The sequence below is a fragment of the Hypanus sabinus genome, chromosome 3 (genome assembly GCF_030144855.1).
Source record: "Hypanus sabinus isolate sHypSab1 chromosome 3, sHypSab1.hap1, whole genome shotgun sequence".
Taxonomy (NCBI): Eukaryota; Metazoa; Chordata; class Chondrichthyes; order Myliobatiformes; family Dasyatidae; genus Hypanus; species Hypanus sabinus.
This window is the reverse complement of record NC_082708.1, coordinates 21,672,284-21,694,327: the sequence shown is the minus strand read 5'-3', so window position 1 is coordinate 21,694,327 and position 22,044 is coordinate 21,672,284. Positions and strand designations below refer to the sequence as shown.

At 42.2% G+C, this 22,044-nt stretch overlaps 1 protein-coding gene across 1 annotated transcript in view; it reads right to left on the bottom strand.

Annotated features, from left to right (window-relative positions):
* The window catches only part of oca2 (oculocutaneous albinism II), a 507,586-nt gene that overhangs the window by 426,437 nt on the left and 59,105 nt on the right, over positions 1 to 22,044 (bottom strand). The gene's annotated exons all lie outside the window — the stretch shown is intronic.

Below are 22,044 nucleotides of genomic sequence, written 5' to 3'. Positions count from 1 at the left end.
ATCAGGAAACAATCAACTTCCACCTAAGTATACCCACGGACTTGGCTCCACTGCAGTCTGTGGCAGAGAATTACACAGATTCACCACTTTCTGGCTAAAAAAAAAATCCTCCTTACCTCTGTTCCAAAGGATCACCCCTCAATTCTGAGGCTGCGCCTCTAGTTCTGGATACCTCCGCCATAAGAAACATCCTCTCCACATCCACCCTACATTCGGTAGGTTTCAATGAGATCCCCCACACATTCTTCCAAATTCCAGTGAGTACAAGCTCAAAGCTGCCAAACACTCCTCATACGTTAACCCCTTCATTCCAGGAATCTCCAGGATGTATAATATATACATCCTTTGATAATAAATTACTTTGAATTCATCTGTGTCACGTTCTTTTGACTGTAAATGAACAAAATCAGCACAGACAATTGGTGCAGATGAAGAACTGCCTTCATACAATGCTATCGATGATTACATCTTCCAAATCTTCCTTGTCATGAAGTGTCCTGAAGGAGGGTTTCTGTCAGAACCATCAACAGTTTATTAGTTTCCATAGATGCTGCCTGATCTGCTGGGTGGATAGTGGCCACGTGACTATTTTTGTCCACTTCTTTGTTGTTTGCCTCAGAATTGACAAAACAATGATTCTTCACAAGCCTATGCATGTGCTTGTATAAGAATTTCTGATTTTTGCACACTAAAAAGAATAAGATATCTGGAGGCAAAAGAGACAGAGGAAGCAAAATCAACAATTATCTCTTGAGGGAAAGTGTTAATCAAACACACTGGATTAAAGTTTGTCAAGTCAGGTGCAACCCTTGGGTGGCCAGGGAAGGGGTTGGGCAGGACACCTTGGGTGGCACAATCCAAAAGTTCTTCACACAAGGAGATTCCAATTCACTATAGGTTTGTTGTAATGGAAGGTTTTTCGGGCTTGTCAACTAAAAATTGGCACAGGTCAACAAGATTAAAGTGATAACCACTCAAAGATTGGCATGGGAGAAGTGGGTCTGAATAGATAGGAATTTGGTACCAGTATTTCATGGTTTGTCAGTTTGTCGTGCCTCGAGAACTTGTGTGCGTCAATGCTGCTGAGAGCTAAGCCATTAGTAGTTCATCTACTGTCAGGCCATGATGGATAGGTCTCAGCTGAGGTGTCAGACTGAGACAAACCAGCCACCTGGACAGCAGCTACATCTGCGTGGAAGAAAGGCCTGGCAATTTACATCCATAACCTGCCACGAAAACCCTATAGAAAACTACAGTAAAACAAAAACAAAATATGATGTAGTTCTGGATGAAACTCAACAAGCTGCTGGGGAAGAGATGATGGCCCATTAGAGTAAGGCAGAGATGTATAATACGGTTAGAGTAAAGCCTTCAGGATCTTCAATTGCTGACGTTCCTGGGCACAAAATGAGTGTCAGAGACTGCGAAGACATGCTGATTTTAGGTACATGGAACATACACAGTATTAATCAGAGAAAGCTGGAGATGGTGAAAGATTAAATGAAGCGCTTGCAAGTTGACCTACTTGGAATCAGCAAGCTGAAGTGGACTGGCATGGGACACTTTCAATCCGATCAATACTGGATATACTATGCTGGGAGTGGGAAGTACAGAAGGAATGGTGTTGCATTTGCAGTCAAGAAGAAACTGGCTGGAACTGCATTGAAATACGATGCAGACAGCGACCGCTAAATCTCAATTCATCTATGAGGAAGACCTATCAACATTACCATCGTACAAGGATGTGCACCAACAACTGATGCAGAGGAAGATGAAGTAGATCAGTTCTATGAGCAAGTGCAGACTGAACTTGATGGAACATGCAAACAAGATAAACTGATAGTTATGGGAGATTGGAGTGGAAAGGATGGTCAAGATGTTGGGAAGTATGAACTGTGTGCCAGAAATGATGCTAGACAACGTTTAGACAACTTTTACAAAACCAACAATTTGTTCATCTCAAACACGTTTTTCCCAACCACACAAACACAGACTGTACACTTCGACCTCTCCCAACAGATTACACAGAAACCAAATAGATTATATCTGTTGAAGCCAGCGATGAAAAAGTTCTACGATGCTGACAAAAACAAGACCTGGAGTTGACAGTGCCTCATATTTACAACCTCATCCTATTACTGCGATTTTTGGATTACCAGTGATGAACTCTAGTCAATTAACCCCTTCAGCTTGCCATTTGATTGCATTTGTTACATTAATAGCCAGAAGATCCATTTTATTTAAATGGAAAGATTCTAATCTCCCTACTACATTTCAATGGTTTTCCCAAACTATAACATGTTTAATCTTAGAAAAATTAGGAGTGGCACTATCGACTCTTTGGTTAAATTTGAAGAAACTTGGAGGCCATTTATTCAACATTTTCATATGATGTAAGCTGAATCATATAACCTTTTCTATCATATAATCATATAACCTTTTCCGAATCCTTCTCAATAACTTTTTGTTCGTGTATAGAGGAGCAGAGTTAATAACAAGTAATGATTTTAACCAATGAAACACGGCAGCCCAGCTTTTGTTTTGTTTTTATTTTGGCTTTTTTTAGTTTAGGGGGACTTTTTTTTCTCTGTAAAAAATTTTTTTTGAATCTTTTTCATGTTTAGTTACTAAGAGATTGGGAGGCTTAGATTACACGTCACTCGGAGTCTGTTTCTGTGTAAGTTAACCGTTAATAATGTAACCCTGATGTCTTTGTATCATTATCATTGTTATGTTTATCTACTCAAAACTTAATAAAAAAGATTGAGAAAGACTGGCTCATATCACCAACTACTAATATGGAAGCTCAAAGTAAAATTGAGAAAGTTCAAGCCTTTCACTGGAGGACCAAAATATGATCTTCAAAATATTTCACCAGCATTCAAAGATGGCCTGAACAATCGTTTCACTGCTAAAGTGGGAGCAGAACATCAGCTCCATCCTGAAGAAGGCCCAGCAGCGGATGTACTTCCTGCGGCTCTTGAGGAAATATGGTCTGCCTCAGGAATTGCTGCTGCAGTTCTACACTGCAGTCATTGAGTCTGTCTTGTGCACCTCCATCACTGTGTGGTTTGGAGCCGCCACCAAGCAGGATAGAACCAGACTACAACGCATTGTGAGGACTGCCGAGCGCATCATTGGAGCCTCCCTGCCCTCTATTGTGGACCTGTACTCTTCCAGGCTGAAGAAGAGGGCGGGGAACATCATAAAGGACTCCTTCCATCCTGCGCACGGACTGTTTGAACTGCTTCCGTCTGGTAGGCGCTTCAGATCCCTCCAGACCAAGACTAATAGGCACTGGAGAAGTTTTTTCCCTACTGCGGTCACTTTGCTGAACAGCTAACTGCCGGTTAACTGTCGGCTAACTATTACTTGGATTGCACTACCTGTATGTATAATCTGTATTTTCATTTATATTTATCATTATTATTGTTATGAGCAGAGAGACAACATCTGCCGGAAGTAAATTCCTTGTATGTGCACAGGTACTTGGCGATTAAAGTCTGATTCTGATTCTGATTCTAAACACAACCGATAGGACTCCAGAGGGATTGTGGGAAAGTATGAAGAATGCTGTACACCAAGTGTGAAAAAACTCTGCATGAGGCAAAATCACAGAAGAATCTGAAATGGATGAGTGAAGAAACTCTGATCATTGCACAGGAAAGAAGGGAAGCCAAAGGTAAGGGGAAAACAGGGAAACATTCACAGTTCTCATTCGAGCACTCCAACGTGCCACCAGGCGAGACAAAAGAAATCTACCACAAGTGTGAAGAAGTCGAAACAGAAAATAAGAAAGGAAGGGCAAGGTCAGTCTTCTTATAGCTACAAGCGCTGAAGGGAAAATTCCAGCCTCACATGGGAATGCTCACATGGAAGATGCACAAGGTACCATGCTGAGAAGATCAAACAATGATGGAAGGAATACTGTGAGTCATTATAACAGAAAGATTTACCGGATCAGGAGTGCCATCCTATTTCTTACAATCAGGAGCTGACGGTGATGAAGGAAAAAGTTGAAGCAGCATTAAAGGCACTACCGAAGAACAAAGCACCTGGCCTTGACGGAATTCCTGTTGAAATACTACAGCAATCAGATGTAGCTGTTGCAATACTGACAAGACGACAGTGTGGGCTGATCTGGAAGACAATATCATGGCCAAGTGAACGGAGGAAATCAGTGGTTTTACCAGTATTGATGAACGGTGATCCGACAAAGTGTGAAAGCTATTATACAATCACCCTCTTTCCTCATACTAGCAAGATTTTACTAAAGATCGTTCAGAAAAGACTTTAACCTTATTTAGAGCAGGAGCTTCCTGAGGTACAAACAGTTTTCAGGAAGGGGAGGGAAACAAGAGACATCATTGCAGATGTGAGATGGATTCTTGAGGAAGAAAAAAGAACAGCAGAAAGACATCTGTATGTGCTTTATTGACTACAGCAAAGCCTGCGGCTGTGTCAATCATGACAAACTAAGGATCACATTAAGACATGTGGCTGTACCAGAACATTTGATCGTCCTTATGTGCAATCTTTATATCAATCAAGAAGCAGAAGTTTGAACAGAGCAAGGAAAAACAGAATGGTTCAGCGTCCGTAAAGGGGTACGATAAGGCGGTATTATCTCCCACTGTCTGCTTAATTTGTATGCTGAACAAATCTTCACAGAAGCAAGCGTATACAAGGAGAATCGGCAGCAGAATTATCAATAACCTTCATTGTGCTGATGACACAACAATCCTGGCTGAAAGCAAAGACCTGAAGCAATGGCCAACACAGCCTCAGGGTGGGTCTGCACCTTAACCTGAAGAAGATTTAAGATTACGACTACTGGCAGCACAACCACTTTCAATCTCGAGTGAGAGGAAATTGAACTGTTAGACAGTTTACTTGGATCAATGATTAACACTGAAGCAGTGAGCAGTTATGAAGGATTTAGAGAAGATCCTTGGGAACAGGAATCTATTTCAACTTTTACAGGCGATAGTGTTCTCAATGACATTATATGGTTGCAAAAGTTGGACAGTAAAGAAGTATAGGAAGTATATTGACACCTTTGAACTGCGGTGCTGGAGAAAACTACTACACATCTTGTGGACCTCTCACAGAACTAATGAACTGGTCCTCAACGAGATCAACCAAGTCTCTCTCTGGAGGCTCAAACGACAAGATTCTGCCTATTGTACTTAGGGCACCTTATGCAAAGAAACAGCTCTCTGGAAAAGGATATCTTGCTTGGCAAGGTGGAGGGACAATGGAAGAGAGGAAGGCCGCAATCAGAAGGATGGACACAGTAAGAACTGCTATGAATGCAACACTATCAACAATGAGCTGCCTGTCTGAGGATTGAATCTCATTTAGGGCAACAATCAATAGGGTTGCAATGAGTCGACAACGATTCAATGGCACTAAACAACAACATTGGAAGGTAAGGATGAAGTTGTTCCAATAGGACAGCTCTATCTGAATCATGCTGAGACCAGAGTCATGCTCAATCACATAACTTGGGGTGTAGGTTGAGCTTTAAACTGAATGTGGGGATACGGTTACCAGTCACCAGTCGACATTCCAGGCCAAGACCCTTCAGCAGGGCTGGTCTTGGCCTAAAACATCGACTGTACCCTTTTGCATAGATGCTGCCTGGCCTGCTGAGTTCCTCCAGCACTTTGTGTATGTTGCACAGATTGCTAGCATCAGATTTTTTTTCCTTGTTCATACAATATATGCTACTCTTTTGAAAAGGTGACATGGTAGTGTGGCAGTTAGTATATTAATGTTACAGCACTAGCATCCTGGGTTCAATTCTGTTGCTGTCTATAAGGTGTGTGTACGTTCTTGCCGTGACCACGTGGGTTTTCTCCAAGTGCTCTATTTTGCAAAGACCAACTGACTATTAGGTTATTTGTTCACATGGGTGCAATTGGGTGTGTGGGCTCACTGGGCAGGAAGGTCCTGTTATTGTGCTAAGTAAATAAAAACATGGATATGGCAAAGATTAGTGGGCAGCCTTTAAAAACAAACAGGGCAACAACCTTTTTTTTTCCTTTTTGCATTTGTATAATTTTTGTCTTTTCCACTTTAGTTGTTTGTCCATCTTGTTGAGTGCAGACTTTCACTGATTCCACGATGCTTCTTTGTATTTACTGTGAATGCCGACAAGAAAATGAATCTCGGGGTGTGGTGACCAATATGTACATTGAAAGTGATTTTACTTTGAGCCATGAACTAAAAAGCAATAATGGGGGAGAACAAGAAATATGACAGTAAATTAGTAAAAGAAGATTGTAAAAAATGCAGTATATTCATAAAGGGCACAAGAGAGCCAAAAGTGAACCTTGAACTGCTAGAAAATAATGCTGGAGACTGGGGAATGATGAAATGGCATAGGAACTGAATGGGGACCATGTGTCAGTCTTCACAGTGGAAGACACAAGTAACATGCCAGAACATCAGGGCAGTCATGGGGCAGAGATGAGAAGGTATGGGGGAAAGCAGAAAGGACTGAACGTAGATAAATCACCTGGACTAGATGGACTATACCCCAGGGTTCTGAAAGAAGTAGGTAGCTGAAGAGATCGTGAAAGCGTTGGCAGTGATCTTTCAAGAAAGGCTGATATCAGGGAGGGTCCCAGATGACTGGAAAACCACAAATATAACACCCCTCTAAGAAGGGAGGAAATTATAGACCAGTTAACTGGAAATCAAGTTTCAGAAGAAATGATAAAGGTGGGTACATCAATCATTGCATCATCCAGGCTTCTAATGTAATGGTTTTATTAGTTTCAGCAACAGAAGCATTAATAACTTTACCGACACCTATTGTGCGGCCTCATTATATTTGTGCTGGGGTCAGCCACAGTCTTGACTTGTTGTATTTGATGGGTTTTTGCTGGTGGGGGAGGGGTGTTATCACTTTGTTGCTGTTTATGCATGGGAGGGAGGAGCTGGGGGGGGCTGCTTTGGGGTTCTAACATTTAACTGCCAGCCATTCTTTAGGGCACTCCTCTGTTTTCATGGATGTTTGCAAAGAAAAAGATTTTCAGCATGTATATTGTATACATTTCTCTGAGATTAAATGTACCTATTGAAATCTATTGAACTGCTGCTGAGTGAACCTGTTAAACAGATCACAAAAGAAAGTCTAAAGTGTCCTTTCCCTTTTATCTGCAGAGACCTGAAAGGAGGTATACATGAAGGCTTCCTGAGGGGTTGGATAAGCTTGGGTTATTTTTCTGGAGTGTCAGAGGCTAAGAGGAGACCTAATAGAAGTATATAAAATTATGAGAGCGCAGATAGTTTGAATGTTTTTTTTCCCAGAAAGAAATATCACATACTAGAGGGCATAGCCTAAAGGTGAGAGGGCAAGCTACTGTCTCAGATGTTTCTGCAGATTGGGCATGTCATCTAAAACTTCAACAGATCTCTACAGATGCACAGTGGAGAGTGTACTGATTGGTTGCATCATAGCATGGAATAATTGGAATTGCCAATGCCCATGAATGGAAAGCCTACAAAAAGTCATATACACAACCCAGTCCTTCACAGGAAAAGCCCTCCACACCATTAAGCATAGTCACAAGGAGCAAGGCCATAACAAAGCAGCATCCATCGTTATGGATACAATATCCAGGACATGCATCCATCAGGAAAGAGGTACAGAAAGCTTTGGACCTACACCACCAGGTTCAGGAACTGCTATTGCCGTTCAACCATCAGGCTCCTGAATTGGTGTGGTAACTTCACTCACACCACCTCTGAACAGATTCCACAACCTATGGATATGGAATCGCTTTCAATGACTCCACAACTCACGTTCTCAGAGTTTTGTTTTTATCTGTTGTTTGCACTGCTTGGCTTCCTTTATACATTGGTTGCTTGTCAGTCTTTGTTTGTGTGCAGTTTCTTTTCAATGATTCCATTGTAATTCTCTGTTCTACTGTGAATGCCCACAAGAAAATTAATCTCAGGGTAGTATATGGTGACATATGTATTTTGATAATAAATTTACTTTGAGCTTTGAAACTTTAAAGGGGATGTGTAGGGTAAGTTTTTGTTTTCTTACACAGAGTGGTAGGAGCTTAGAACAGGCTGCTGGGGTGGTCAGGGAAGTTAATAAGGCAGAGTTGTTTAGGAGACTTTTAGATAGACACATGGAATGGAAGCATATTACTGCTGTGCAGGCAGAATGGATTAGTTTAACTTGGCATGGGAATCATGAATTGAACGGCCAGGTGCTTGTGTTACACTTTTTTGTGTTCTATGAAATACTGTAATGCTAATGAAGTGCTATCGATGGGGGATGTGTGGGTTGCCCAAGGAGGGGCAGCACCTCTGGTGAAGGGGCTTGTCATGTCCATTCCAGGGCAGCTCAGTCACCTTGGGTCACCACTGGACACACAGATCTCACCTGGCGTACTGATCTCTTCGGGCCTGTGCAGGGTGCCAGACAGCGTTGGGCTCCGGGTTTTTAGAGCACCTGGATTGGTTAATTGTTGTTTGATGAGAGCAATTAACCATTTAGTGTTCCCTGTGTTTTTCTTGAGCGACTTGCTCTTCGTAATGTGGTCTCCTGGTGCTTTCTGTATAAGCTTGTTAAGCTTATTTTGATAGGCTTGGGGATTCTGTTACTTGTATTATTTATACAAGCAGTCAATTAGCACTAATCGCGGGATCCTAGTTTTGAGAATGTTATGACTCATAGAGTCGCTCGGCCAAGCCACCAATGTTCTGGCAGAATTCTTATGAATAAACTTTGGTTGCCGTCTCTACGTGGGAGTCTGTCTTTCCTCCACAGCTGGTCCCAACATTGTCAGCGCATATCGTGACACCTGTGGCTCTAAGTAGCTGTTTGTATGTGACAGTGGCCACACCCCGGTACACCGCTTCGACAGGTGAGGGTAGTCAGCAGCCTCATACCCCAGTATGATAGGGATATCCCTGGCCTAGCATGCGAAGTCAGCTCCAGTGGACTGGACAGATGAGATCTACAGTGAGATCCAAAGGCCAGGAGGCTGGTACTGCAACATTCGGCGGAGAGCAAAGAGCATGATGAGGCACAGAAGGTGACATGGTCATCCACCGCACCTGGGGAATGCTCGAGTTTGTGACTCTTGTTCATACCACTGGACCTGGACTCCTGAGGTCAAGAAAGTGGAACTGCGCCAGTACAACAGCTTTTCCACTTTTCAAAACTCTCCAGCTCATGTTTTCCGTTATCGTTGGACACAATGGGTGACCACCACTTCCAATGTGTAGTGTAGGAAAACAGCAACTAATCTGAGCATGCAAATTTCCACTGTTCTATGGGTGTCTACAGACAACACAAACTATGGAAACAAGTTACATAAACTTCCAGAAACATCAAGATCGACTTTTTAAATTGCATCTTCCTAAACACCATCCCAATTATTTTTTATTTGTACTGCTTAGTGGGAATTCTTCTAAGACTTTGCAGTTTACAGTTGTTTCAACTTTCCTTTATTGCCATATGAATGAGAAAACACAAAGATAAGATAATAGATAAAGACCAGCCTCACTCACAAAATTAGCAATGACCATTAAGCTTTCCTGCAACCCAGGTGACAGCTTTTTCCTAAATTGTGTCTAATGGCAGATTCAAGCACCTTCAGAATATCACAAAGTAGCTGTGCACTGGCATTATTTAACTGAACAGCCAGGCATTTTCAAAAATGATGCAAAGCAATTAGCAATAATGACCACTTAACAAAGAAAAGTGTTATGTCCCTGTGGTAAGTGGTGTTGGAGCAAAGCAGTAATAATCATTCATAAGCCTTTTACCCCTTTTCATCCAGTCGGCTATAGCCTTGCACTTTAAGTACAAGGACCAATTCATTGATGTAGTGCTGCTAAACAAGGGATTTGAGCAGCCAGGTTCAAGGGGAAAATTAGATTCTGACTGAGATTGTGACAAAATAAAAGTATGACACAAAATCTGTTCAAACTTTATTGGAAGACTCTTTCTCCAGTTGTGGAGCTTGGTGTAGGCTAACATCCAACATACTGGATAAAATGGAGAGAAAATGAGTCAAATCTGAAGAGAAAGAGTTTTTAAAAGGGTCATTGATCTCAAGTGACAATGTCTGTAAGCATCAGTGGAGAATATATACTCTTAAATACCTTAGAGTGTTCATATGTTAACATGCACTCAGTGGCCACTTTACTAGGTACAACAGTACACCTGCCCGTTAATGCAAATATCTAATCAGCCATTCATGTGGCAGTAACTCGGTGCATCAAAGCATCCAGACATCATCAGGTGGTTCTGTCTAATGGTCAGAATAGGGTTGTTAATCATAAACATGAGAAAGTCTACAGATGATGGAAATCCAAAGCAACACACACAAAATGATGGAGGAACTCAGCAGGTCAGGGAGCATTCCCCTTCCATTTCTGTCCCAAATAAGCATTAGATGTTCCAGAAAGGATTTGGGAGGGAGGCAAATGAGGTGGGCAGTGGCACTCTTGATCAGTGATAGTGTCATGGCTGCAGAAAAGGAGGAGATCATGGAGGGGTTGTCTATGGAGTCTCTGTGGGTGGAAGTTAGGAACAGGAAGGGGTCAATAACTCTACAGGGTGTTTTTCATAGACCACCCAATAGTAGCAGGGACATCAAGGAGCAGATAGGGAGACAGATTCTGGAAAGGAGTAATAATAACAGGGTTGTTGTGGTGGGAGATTTTAATTTCCCAAACATTGATTGGCATCTCCCTAAAGTGAGAGGTTTAGATGGGGTAGAATTTATTAGGTATGTTCAGGAAGGTTTCTTGACACAAGATGTAGATAAGCCTACAAGAGGAGAGGTTGTACTTGATCGGGTTTTGGGAAATGAACCTGGTCAGGTGTCAGGTCTCTCACTGGGAGAGCATTTTGAAGGTAGTGATCACAATTCTATCTCCTTTACCATAACATTGGAGAGGATAGGAATGGACAAGTTAGGAAACATTTAATTGGAGTAAAGGGAAATATGAGGCAATCAGGCAGGAACTTGGAAGCATAAACTGTAAACAGATGTTCTCAGGGAATCATATGGAAGAAATGTGGCAAATGTTCAGGGGGTATTTGTGTGGGGTTCTGAGTAGGTATGTTCCAATGAGACATGGAAAGGATGGTGGGGTACAAGATCTGTGGTACACAAAGGCTGTTGTAAATCTAGTCAAGATAAAAAGAACTTACGATAGGTTCAAAAAACTAGGTAATGATAGGAATCTAGAAGATTATAAGGCTAGCAGGAAGGAGCTTAAGAATGAAATTAGGAGAGCCAGAAGGGGCCATGAGAAGGCCTTGGCAGACAGGATTAAGGAAAACCCCAAGGCATTCTACAATATGTGAAAAGCAAGAGGATAAGACATGACAGAATCGTGTGTGACAGAGGAAAAATATGTATGGAACTGGAGGAAATAGCGGAGGTACTTAATGAATACTTTGCTTCAGTATTCACTATGGAAAAGGATCTTGGTGATTGCAGGGATAACTAGCAGTGGACTGAAAAGCTTGAGCATGTAGATATTAAGGAAGAGAATGTGCTGGAACTTTTGGAAAGCATCAAGTTAGATAAGTCACCGGGACCGGACGGGATGTACACCAGGCTACTGTGGGAAGCGAGGGAGGAGATTGCTGAGCCTCTGGCAATGATCTTTGCATCATCAGTGAGAGCAGGAGAGGTTCCGGAGGATTGGAGGGTTGCGGATGTTGTTCCCTTATTCAAGAAAGGGAGTAGGGATAGCCCAAGAAATTATAGGCCAGTGAGTCTTACTTCAGTGGTTGGTATGTTGATGGAGAAGATCCCGAGAGGCAGGATTTATGAACATTTGGAGAGGCATAATGCGATTAGGAATAGTCAGCATGGCTTTGTCAAAGGCAGGTCGTGCATTACGAGCCTGATTGAATTTTTTGAGGATGTGACTAAACACATTGATGAAGGTAGAGCCGTAGATGTAGTGTATATAGATTTTAGCAAGGAATTTGATAAGGTACTTCATGCAGGGTTTATTGAGAAAGTAAGGAGGCATGGGATCCAAGGGGACATTGCTTTGTGGATCCAGAACTGGCTTGCCCACAGAAGGCAAAGAGTGGTTGTAGATGGGTCATATTCTGCATGGAGGCCAGTGACCAGTGGTGTGCCTCAGGGATCTGTTCTGTCACCCCTACTCTTTGTGATTTTTATAAATGACCTGGATGAGGAAGTGGAGGAATGGGTTAGTAAATTTGCTGATGACATAAAGGTTGAGGGTGTTGTGGGTAGTGTGGAGGGCTGTCAGAGGTTACAATGGGACATTAATAGGATGCAAAATTGGTCTGAGAAGTGGCAGATAGTGTTCAACCCAGATAAGTGTGAAGTGGTTCATTTTGGTAGGTCAAATACGATGGCAGAATATAGCATTAATGGTAAGACTCCTGGCAGTGTGGAGGATCAGCGGGATCTTGGGATCTGAGTCCATAGGACACTCAAAGCTGCTACGCAGGTTGACTCTGTGGTTAAGAAGGCACACAGTGCATTGGCCTTCATCAACCATGGGATTGAGTTTAAGAGTCGAGAAGTAATGTTGCAGCTATATTGGACCTTGGTCAGACCCACTTGGAGTACTGTGCTCAGTTCTGGTTGCCTCACTACAGGAAGGATGTGGAAACCATAGAAAGGGTGCAGAGGAGATTTACAACCATGTTGCCTGGATTGGGGAGCATGCCTTATGAGAATAGGTTGAGTGAACTCAGCCTTTTCTCCTTGGAGCAACGGAGGATGCGAGGTGACCTGATAGTAGTGTACAAGACAATGAGAGACATTGATTGTGTGGATAGTCAGAGGCTTTTCCCCAGGGCTGAAATGGCTAGCACGAGAGGGCATAATTTTAAGGTGCTTGGGAGTAGGTATAGACGAGATGTCAGGGGTAAGTTTTTTTTTTACACAGAGAATGGTGAGTGCGTGGAATGGGCTGCCAACAGGAATGGTGGAGGAGGAAACGATTGGGTCTTTTAAGAGACTCCTGGATGGCTACATGGAGCTTAGAAAAATAGTGGGCTATGGGTAAAGCCTAGGTAGCTCTAAGGTAAGGACATGTTCAGCACAGCTCTGTGGGCCGAAGGGTCTGTATAGTGCTGGATGTTTTCTATGTTTCTACCTCCTATCCAATGGTAGCTATGACAAGATGGCATGGCCCAGATGAACTCCATCATGCACATGAATAAATTACCTGCCTTCAAGAGATCCAGACAATTTGCATTCTGCTTCTGAAGATGCAAATCTACAAAAAGCAGTCATCAATTTGACCATGGGGTGAAGAAATTTACCTTCAAGGTCTTGATAGCTCCTTAATCATGGCTGCAGCTAATTCAATGTAAATTTATTAAATGTGTCAAGCTTTAAGATGAGGAATGAAATAAAATGTATTATCCAGAGCCTTTTATCTAAAACAAAAACTAAAAATGCTGAAAGCACTCAGGTGGTCAAGCAGCAGGTATGAGGATTAAAATAAAAAGAGTCAATACTATCAATTTAAACCTTTCAGCAGTAGATTACGAACTGGCAGATTTCCTATTCTGCCCTGCTCTTTGTCAGTTGTCATTTAAAAGATGCACTTGCGCAATCTAGTTCTCTAGCAAGGGGAGTACATTCAAAGCATTATCTCTAATGTGCATGAAAGCAACAACTGAAAGCACTTTTAAGTTCTGTAATGGTGACCTGGAAACTCTAAATCAGATCATCAAGAATAAAGATAAACAAATCTGCTCAGCAAAAGGAGGCCTAATAAATCAAAAATGAGCTTGATAGATTTTCACTGGGCTAGGCTATTAAAGTTAACAAAAGCAAGCAAACATTACATCTAGAAATCATTGAGTGATGGGACAGGCTTCAAGGACTAAATGGTGAACACTGATCTACTCACAACAAAAAGCTGGCCTACGAAGTTTTCTGGCAGGTGAGAGGACAGAGGAGGAGCACTTAGAAAGTTGTATTAAGCAAAAAATCATAGTATAGGAATTAATTCCTGGTTAGTCATAATATGCACTCACTGGTGACTTTATTAGGTACCTTCTGACTATAAAATTGGCCATAGAGTGTACTGTATATTCATGGTCTTCTGCTGCTGTTGCTCATCCACTTCAATGTTCAACAAGTCATTCATTTGGAGATGCTCTTCTGCACACCTCTGTTGTAACACATGGTTACATGTCTTGCTGGCACTTGAACCAGTCTGGGTATTCTCCTCTGACCGCTCTCATTAACAAGGCGTTATTGCAAAGAGCTGTGACCCTGAATAGACTATTGATCAAAACAAACTCAGAAAACTGGATTCTGGGAGACAAATTAATTGGAAGATATCTGCAATCTCAGTCCCTGACTCAATGAGCAGTCATTCCTGGTTAATTAATTCCTAATTTTCTTTCCAGATATTTCTCTACCAGTACCACCATGATAGGCACACCAGTAAATTACAGTTACTTCATCCTGCTCTCCTCCCCTTAGTTAATTCTTTTATATCCTGAATTGCTTTGAACATCAGCAGACACACACCAATAATTAAGAACAACAAAGGACACCGGAGGCTTATAATCAACACTCTGCCATCTTCACATCCAAAGATCTAGCTTTCTGCAAACTGAAAGCCATGGTGCTGGGAATAATCACCAACAAGAGATGCAGAGTGCACTCTTCACCACATCCAGTGGGACTCTGGCAAACACAAGCAATTTCTTTATATAGTTCAGTGGTTCCCAGAAGTGTAGAATAAATTGAAATTTTAATACTGGCATAAAAAGCTCGCTCCCCTGTGAGAAGCATTCCGACACAATGGATCGAGTGATAGTCTTTAGCAATGAGGCAAAATTGCATATAAACCTTGTTTACTGTTTAGTATCTGTCTTCATCCTAGACAGTAATCTATTTTCATGTTAATAAAGAAAGAGCTTGCATTTCCAAGAAAAAAAAATTGTGATCTCAGCATTTGCTACAGATGGGCACTTTTGAAGTACAGCCAAGACATTAATGCAAGAAATTGTATTTAAGACTTCAAAAGTACTACAATTTAATTGCAACTGAGATGACAAGGCCAGATAACATTTCTCTTTCTCTAATAAACAGCCACTGTAACAAAAGCTGAAGTCAGTATAGAAAATACTCACAAAATCTATTCATGGGATGAGTTTGTAGTTCAATGTTGAGATTGGAAAAGAATGACCTCTCCATGCTAGAGTTTAGAAGAATGAAAGATAATTTCCATGAAATATGTAGGCTAATCCCCCAAGAGGACCACAACCTTGTCATAAGATTTGGAGCTTTGTGTGACTCAGAGAGCTATATTGGCTAGAGTCAGGGCTTTATGCTTTGGCACTTGGCAGGGTCACCCACGCCAAACAGATCAAAGGGTAGAGGCCAGACTAAAAGTGGTCCACTGGTCCTCTAGGCTCAGGGGTTCAGCTCAGGGCTAACAAACCTGACTGATAAAACAAAGTTGTTACGGAAACTGCAATGAAACCAGGCTACTGAAAACCGCCAGAGATGGAGAAGCTTCACTGCTGCCCTAACCAACAGCGGTGTAATGGGCAGGAGAGAAAATAGGGTAAGAAAAGGGCTGCTGTCTCATTGCGCCATCAATGGAACAAGATGTCCCACCACTGAGGAAATCTTCAAAAAGTGGATACTCAAGAAGGTGGCATCCATAAATAAGGACCCTCACTATCTGGGAATGCCCTCTTTTCATTACTACCATCAGGGAGGAGGTCCAAGAGCCTGAAGATGCACAGTCAATGTTTTAGGAGCACTTTCTTCCCCTCCACCGTCAGATTTTTGAACAGTCCACGAATGCATGAACAGACCCTCACTATTCCCATTTTGGACTATTCATTTCTTATTGTAACTTGTAGTATTTTTTGTCTTGCATTGTAGTGCTGCCACGTAACAACAAATTTCATTACATATGTCAGTGATAATAAACCTGATTCTGTTTCTGATACGTGCTGAGAAGGTTTTGCCTCAGGCTGAAAAATCTGGAACGAGGGGCAGTCTCGGGAAAATGTGTCAACCGTTTAAGAATGAATTGAAGAAAATGTCTTTCAGTATACTCCCTTTGGTATTGCTGCTCAATAAGGCAAATAACAGAGGTAAGGCTACAAAGAAAACATCCTTTATTGAAGATTATTTTGATGCAGACCTTTACTCTTTCTTGCAGACTCTTTTGAAAGCGCAAAGTTTTCATTTTCTGGGTCAGCTGCTACTACAGAGTCATGATGCATAGACACAAGAGGTTCTGCAGGTGCTGCAGATCCAGAGCAGCACACACATCTCCACAGATGCTGCCTAACCTGCTTAGTTCCTAAGGCATTTTGTGTTTAATACATGATGCACTCAATTCTCCTTGATTCTTACTTACTTACTGCCTGTTCCACAGCTGAAAGCCCTCCATCTCTGGCAGTGTTCAGGGCTTCCTTCATCATGTCAGTAGCTTTGTCTCAGTTTTACCTACTGTCAATCTTGCAAGTCTCGGCTAGAGACTTTAGGAATACCGTCACACTCAGATGCAGAAGGATTCTTCATTGCTTTTTCTGCAGCAGATTTGTTTTACCAGTTAGGGTTGTTAGCCCTGAGCTGAACCCCCAAACCAGGAGGACTGGGAGATCGTACAGATACACTTACACATGCCGTATATACATTGCACTGTTTACAATCTTTGTATGGGTAATAAACATCAACTATCTATAAATAATACTGAATAATCAGTATGTGTGTCAATTGTTTATAACGATGTATATACCCAGTTATAATTGTAATCAAACATAAATTCACTCAGTCTCTCACTATATTTGATTACAAAACACTTCACCATGAAGCACGTATGATGTTTCTGAAGTATACACTCCAGCTATTCATAATTCAGCTCCTTATACAGTGGTCGGGACATTCTGTTCTGTTAATTTACCTCAACAAACTGTCTTCATAACTGAGATAACCTAAAATGGGCATTATTGGAATTGGTGTTGCCATAGGAGACTGTACAATTGAATTTGATCTCAGCCAAATTTCAGCACTGATTCAAGAATGCATTACTCTGCCTTATAGCGTTAGTAGTGCGATCATTCAAGTTGAGTGTGATGTTCTCCTAAGGGATTGTCAGAATCAGAATCGGGTTTATCATCACCGACCGGCATGTGTCATGAAATCTGACTTAGCAGCAGCAGTCCAATGCAATACATGATATATAGAAATACATAAATAACCAAGTAAATCAATTACAGCAAGTATGTAGGCAACACGAGTGAATCTGCAGATGCTGAAAATAAATAAAATAAAAAAGACAAAATGCTGGCAGAACTCAGCAGACCAGACAGCATCTATGAGAGGAGGTAATAATGACGTTTTGGGCTGAAACCCTTCATTAGTAAAGTAACATGGGATGGTCGAGGGGGGATGAGAAGTGGGGGGAAGGATAAAGTAGAGAGCTGGGAAGTGATAGGCTGGAGGGAAATGGGCTAGGGGGAAGGTGGAGAATTATGGGAAATAAAAGAGAAAGAAAGGCAGGGCTGAGGGGAGAGATTATAGTGAGGGGGGGAAAAAGAGAGAAAGAGAACTACCGTCAAGATGAGGCCACACGCAGGTCGATGGAGCAACACCTTATCTCCCGCCTAGGTAGCCTCCTACCTGCCGGCATGAACATCCAACTCACAGACCTCCGTTGATACCCCTGTCCCCACCTTGCCCCAACCCTATCTATAATTTTAGTCTGGTTCTCTTTCTCTCTCTTCCTCCCCTCACTACAATCTCCCCCCAGCCCGACCGTTCTTTCTCTTTTATTTCCCATAATTCTCTACCTTCCCCCTAGCCCATTTTCCTGCAGCCTATCACTTCCCAGCTCTCTATCCCTCCCCCCACTTCTCATCCCCCCTCGACCACCCCATGTTACTTCACTCCTGATGAAGGGTTTCGGCCTGAAATGTCGTTATTACCTTCTCCCATAGATGCTGTCTGGCCTGCTGAGTTCTGCCAGCATTTTGTGTTTTTTTATTTTACAATAAGTATATACATGTATATTGAATAGATTAATAATAGTGCAAAAACAGAAATAATATCCATTATAAAAAAGTGAGGTAGTGTTCATGGGTTCATTGTCCCTTTAGGAATCGGTTGGCAGAAGGAAAGGAGCTGTTCCTGAATCGCTGAGTGTGTGCCTTCAGGCTTCTGTACCTCCTACCTGATGGTAACAATGAGAAGAGGGCATGCTTCGGGTGATGGGTGGGGGGGAGGAATCCTTTATAATGGACGCCATCTTTTTGAAGCACTGTTCCTTGAAGATGTCGTGGATACTAGAGGCTTGTACCCAAGATAGAGCTGACTAATTTTACAACCATACGGTCCTGTGCAATAGTCCTCCCCATACCAGACAGCGATGCAGTCAGAATGCTGTCCATGATACATGTACAGAAGTTTTCAAATATTTTAGGTGACAATGCAAATCTCTTCAAACTCCTAATGAAATATAGCCTCTGTCTTGCCTTCTTTATAGCTGCATCATTATGTCGGGACCAGGTTAGATCCTCAGAGATCTTGACAACCAAGAACCTGAAATTGCTTATTCTCTCCACCTCTGATCCCTCTTTGAGGATTGGTATGTGTTCCCTCGTCTTACCCTTCCTGAAGTCCACTCTTTGGTCTTACTGACATTGAGTGCAAGGTTGTTGCTGTGACACATCTCCATCTAAGATCTTACCAGCAAATTCAGATTGTCTATTGATGGGTCTTCAGGTACTGCCACAGGATTTAATCTGGGATGTCAGGGTGGGTTTTCTCAAAAGAGAATGCCTGTGCATGACAGGCAGACACCACATGACTTTCACAGATTGGGGTCAGGGTCCAGATGACTGGGAACCTTTCACTTCTGTAGCCATCAGTGCCATTGTGATGTGTGATCATTTCCTGACAACTCCACCGCTGGTGTCTTGGTTGGGTTGTGCTTTGTCTGGAACCTCCCCTTGACCTCACCACAATGCATGACCCTACCAGAGCTAATAGCCAAACGGCTAAACTCCAGATCCCAGGACCTCACAAGCCTCTCCACCAGGACAAGGTGATGATCCTCAAAGAAGATTATGATGTTATAGCTGACCTGAAAAGACCCAGAGAATAAGGATGTGGCAGTGTTGGAGCTTGGGCCTGAGATTAGGGGACGGCCTGGTGCTTGGAGAATTTAAACGCCAGGTCAGATGGAATGAAAAGGCAAGGTGTTGGGACCGTAGGTGAGGGTGAAGTTGGTTCTGTCCCACAATGTACTAACTCCACTGTCCTCAACACTGAGGCTGTGTCATGCCCCAGCTGCTGTGGACTTGGTGGCTGCAAACTTCACAGCGATTTATCTCTGTGCGATGGACTGAGATTATGGGCTCACTCCGGCTACTCCGGGCTTTGGGTTTATGGGCTCAGTTTCGTTATGAATGCTGATGCTTGCTTTATTGTTTGTTTGATTTGATCTGATCTTTTTTCCTCTCTCTCTCTCTCTCTCTCTGCATGTTGGGTGTTGGTCTTTTTTCAAATTGTGTTCTTTCAGTTTTTTTGTTTTGTGGCTGCATGTTAAGCAGAAGAATCTCAAGGTTGTGTAATTTATACATACTTTGATAATAAAACTCTGAACATTGAACTATAATACATATTTAAACATCAGCTTAATATAAAACATAATATGGGAGAATAAGTCTTATCAACTTCGACAGAGGTTACAAATAAACATCAGATATGGTAGTTGGATGCCATTAACCCAAGCACAGCTGGTGCTCTTAAGTTTCTCCATTTTCTCCCTCTGTTTTCACTCTGCTTTGATTTCCTTTTGAAATAGAGCATCTCTTTCCTGAGATCTCTTTTGAAAACACAGTATCTTCCACTTACTTCCCCTTTCTGGATCATCTAAAAGCTTCTGACACTGCCATTTGTACCTGTGACATATCTCTTAGGGTCTTAAGAGTTTATGGAATGCCTTCTCATTGCAAAGCCATCCTTTTTTAAAGCATCAAACATAACCTGCACTTAAATCAGTCCAGTCCTGAATTCTGTAAGCTAGTAGACAGAAGATCTTTCCCAAAGCTTAATCATTTCCTGAGCAAAACACACAAAATTCTGGAGGAACTCAAGACTTCCAACATCTGCAGAAACTCTTGTGTTAGGTAGAGTACAATTTCAGAGTAGAAGAAAGTCCCTTTAGAACAGAGATGCAGAGGAAATTCTTAATCAAAAGGGGTTAATTTGTGGAATTCATTGCCACAAGTGGCTGTGGAGGCCAGGTCATTGGGTAGATTTAGAGAGAAGGTTGATAGGTTAATACATCTGAGTGATGTGGAAAGATATTAGAGTCTGTGGAGAAAACCCACACAGTCGCACAGAGAATATGCAAACTCCATATGTATAGTTCTTGAGGTCAGTAATGAACATGGGTCCCTGTACCTGTGAGCCATCATGCTGCCCAACCCTTCTGTTCTCATCACAAAATGAATTCAATGGATTTTGCACAGAATTTGTATTGACTGTAGTAGATGTTTTACATAGAAGCAAAGAAGTGTTTGAAAGAAAACATTCCCAAATTTACTTATATAATCAAAATAAAATTTACTTTCATTTTATATCACTCTTATTCACGTCACTTGCTGTTACTGCATTTCGTACGTGACCGCCTCCAAATCTCTCTGACATCTCCACAGCTGATCACACACTCAGAACTCAGCAAATGAAGTAATCTTTGTGCAGCAAGACTACACGACACTGATGGGACGGTAAATGGCAAGCAATATTCTCACCTGCCAAGTAGCATTCAATAGCATTACCATCGCTGAGACTGTGGCATCAGCATCTTTTGAGTCGTCAGTAATCCAAAATGAAACCAGACCACTCACGTGAATGTTGTAGCTACAAGAGTGGGTAAGACCACAAGACCATAATTTATAAGAGCAGAATTAGGCCATTTGACCCATCGAGTCTGCCCTACCATTTCATCCTGGCTGAAATATTTCCCTCGCAGCCTCAATCTCCTGCCTTCTCCCCATACCCCTTTATATCCTGTCTAATGAAGAATGTATCTACCTCTGCCTTAAATATACAGAATGACCTGACATCCACAGCCACCTGTTGTAACAATTCCACAGATTCGCCACTCTCTGGCTAAAGAAATTCCTCCTCATCTCCATTCTAAATGGATGTCACTCTAATCTGAGGTTGTACCCTCTGATCCTAGACTCCCTCCACCATAGGAAACATCTTCTCCAAATCCAATTTATCAAGGCCTTTCAACATTTGGTAAATTTCAATGAGATTCTCCCCCCACCCCCCCACCATTCCTCTGAATGCCAGTGAGTATAGGCCCAAAGCCATCAATCGGTCATCACGTGTTAACCCTTTCATTCCAGGAATCATTCTCCTGAACTTCCTCTGAACCCTCCCCAATGTCAGCACATCCTTTCTTAGATAAGGGGCCCAAAACTGCTCACAATACTCCAAGTGAAGCCTCACCTGTGCCTCAGCATTAAATCCTTGCTTTTATATGCTAATCTCAACATAAATGTTAGCATTGCATTTGTCTTTCTCACTGCCAACTCAAGCTGTAAATTAACCTTTGGGAAATCCTGCACAAGGACTCCCAAGTCCCTTTGCACCTCAGACTTTTGAGTTTTCCCTGCATTTAGAAAGTAGTCTACACTTTAGATGCTTGGAGGCTAGGTATCCTACCACAAGAGACATGACATGTCCAATCCTTCCCACCATCGATCAGCATCTCCACTTGCGGATAAGAATATTCAGCAATCCTCCACTTTGCCATCACCATCCTAAGCAGGTAGTGCGATTACTTGAATGGAGCATGACACTCTCCAAAGGTATTGTCTGTTGGTGGATCTTCGGGTGGCTGTAAAGGCCAGTCTGGGTTCCACATAGCCAGGACCTTAGGGTGGATTCCCTTAATGGAGAATACTTTGTTTAACATCGGGAGGCTGACGAATGAGTAATCTCCACACTATCCTTGGCAGATCGGGGTCAGGGTCCAGTGGCGATGAATGCA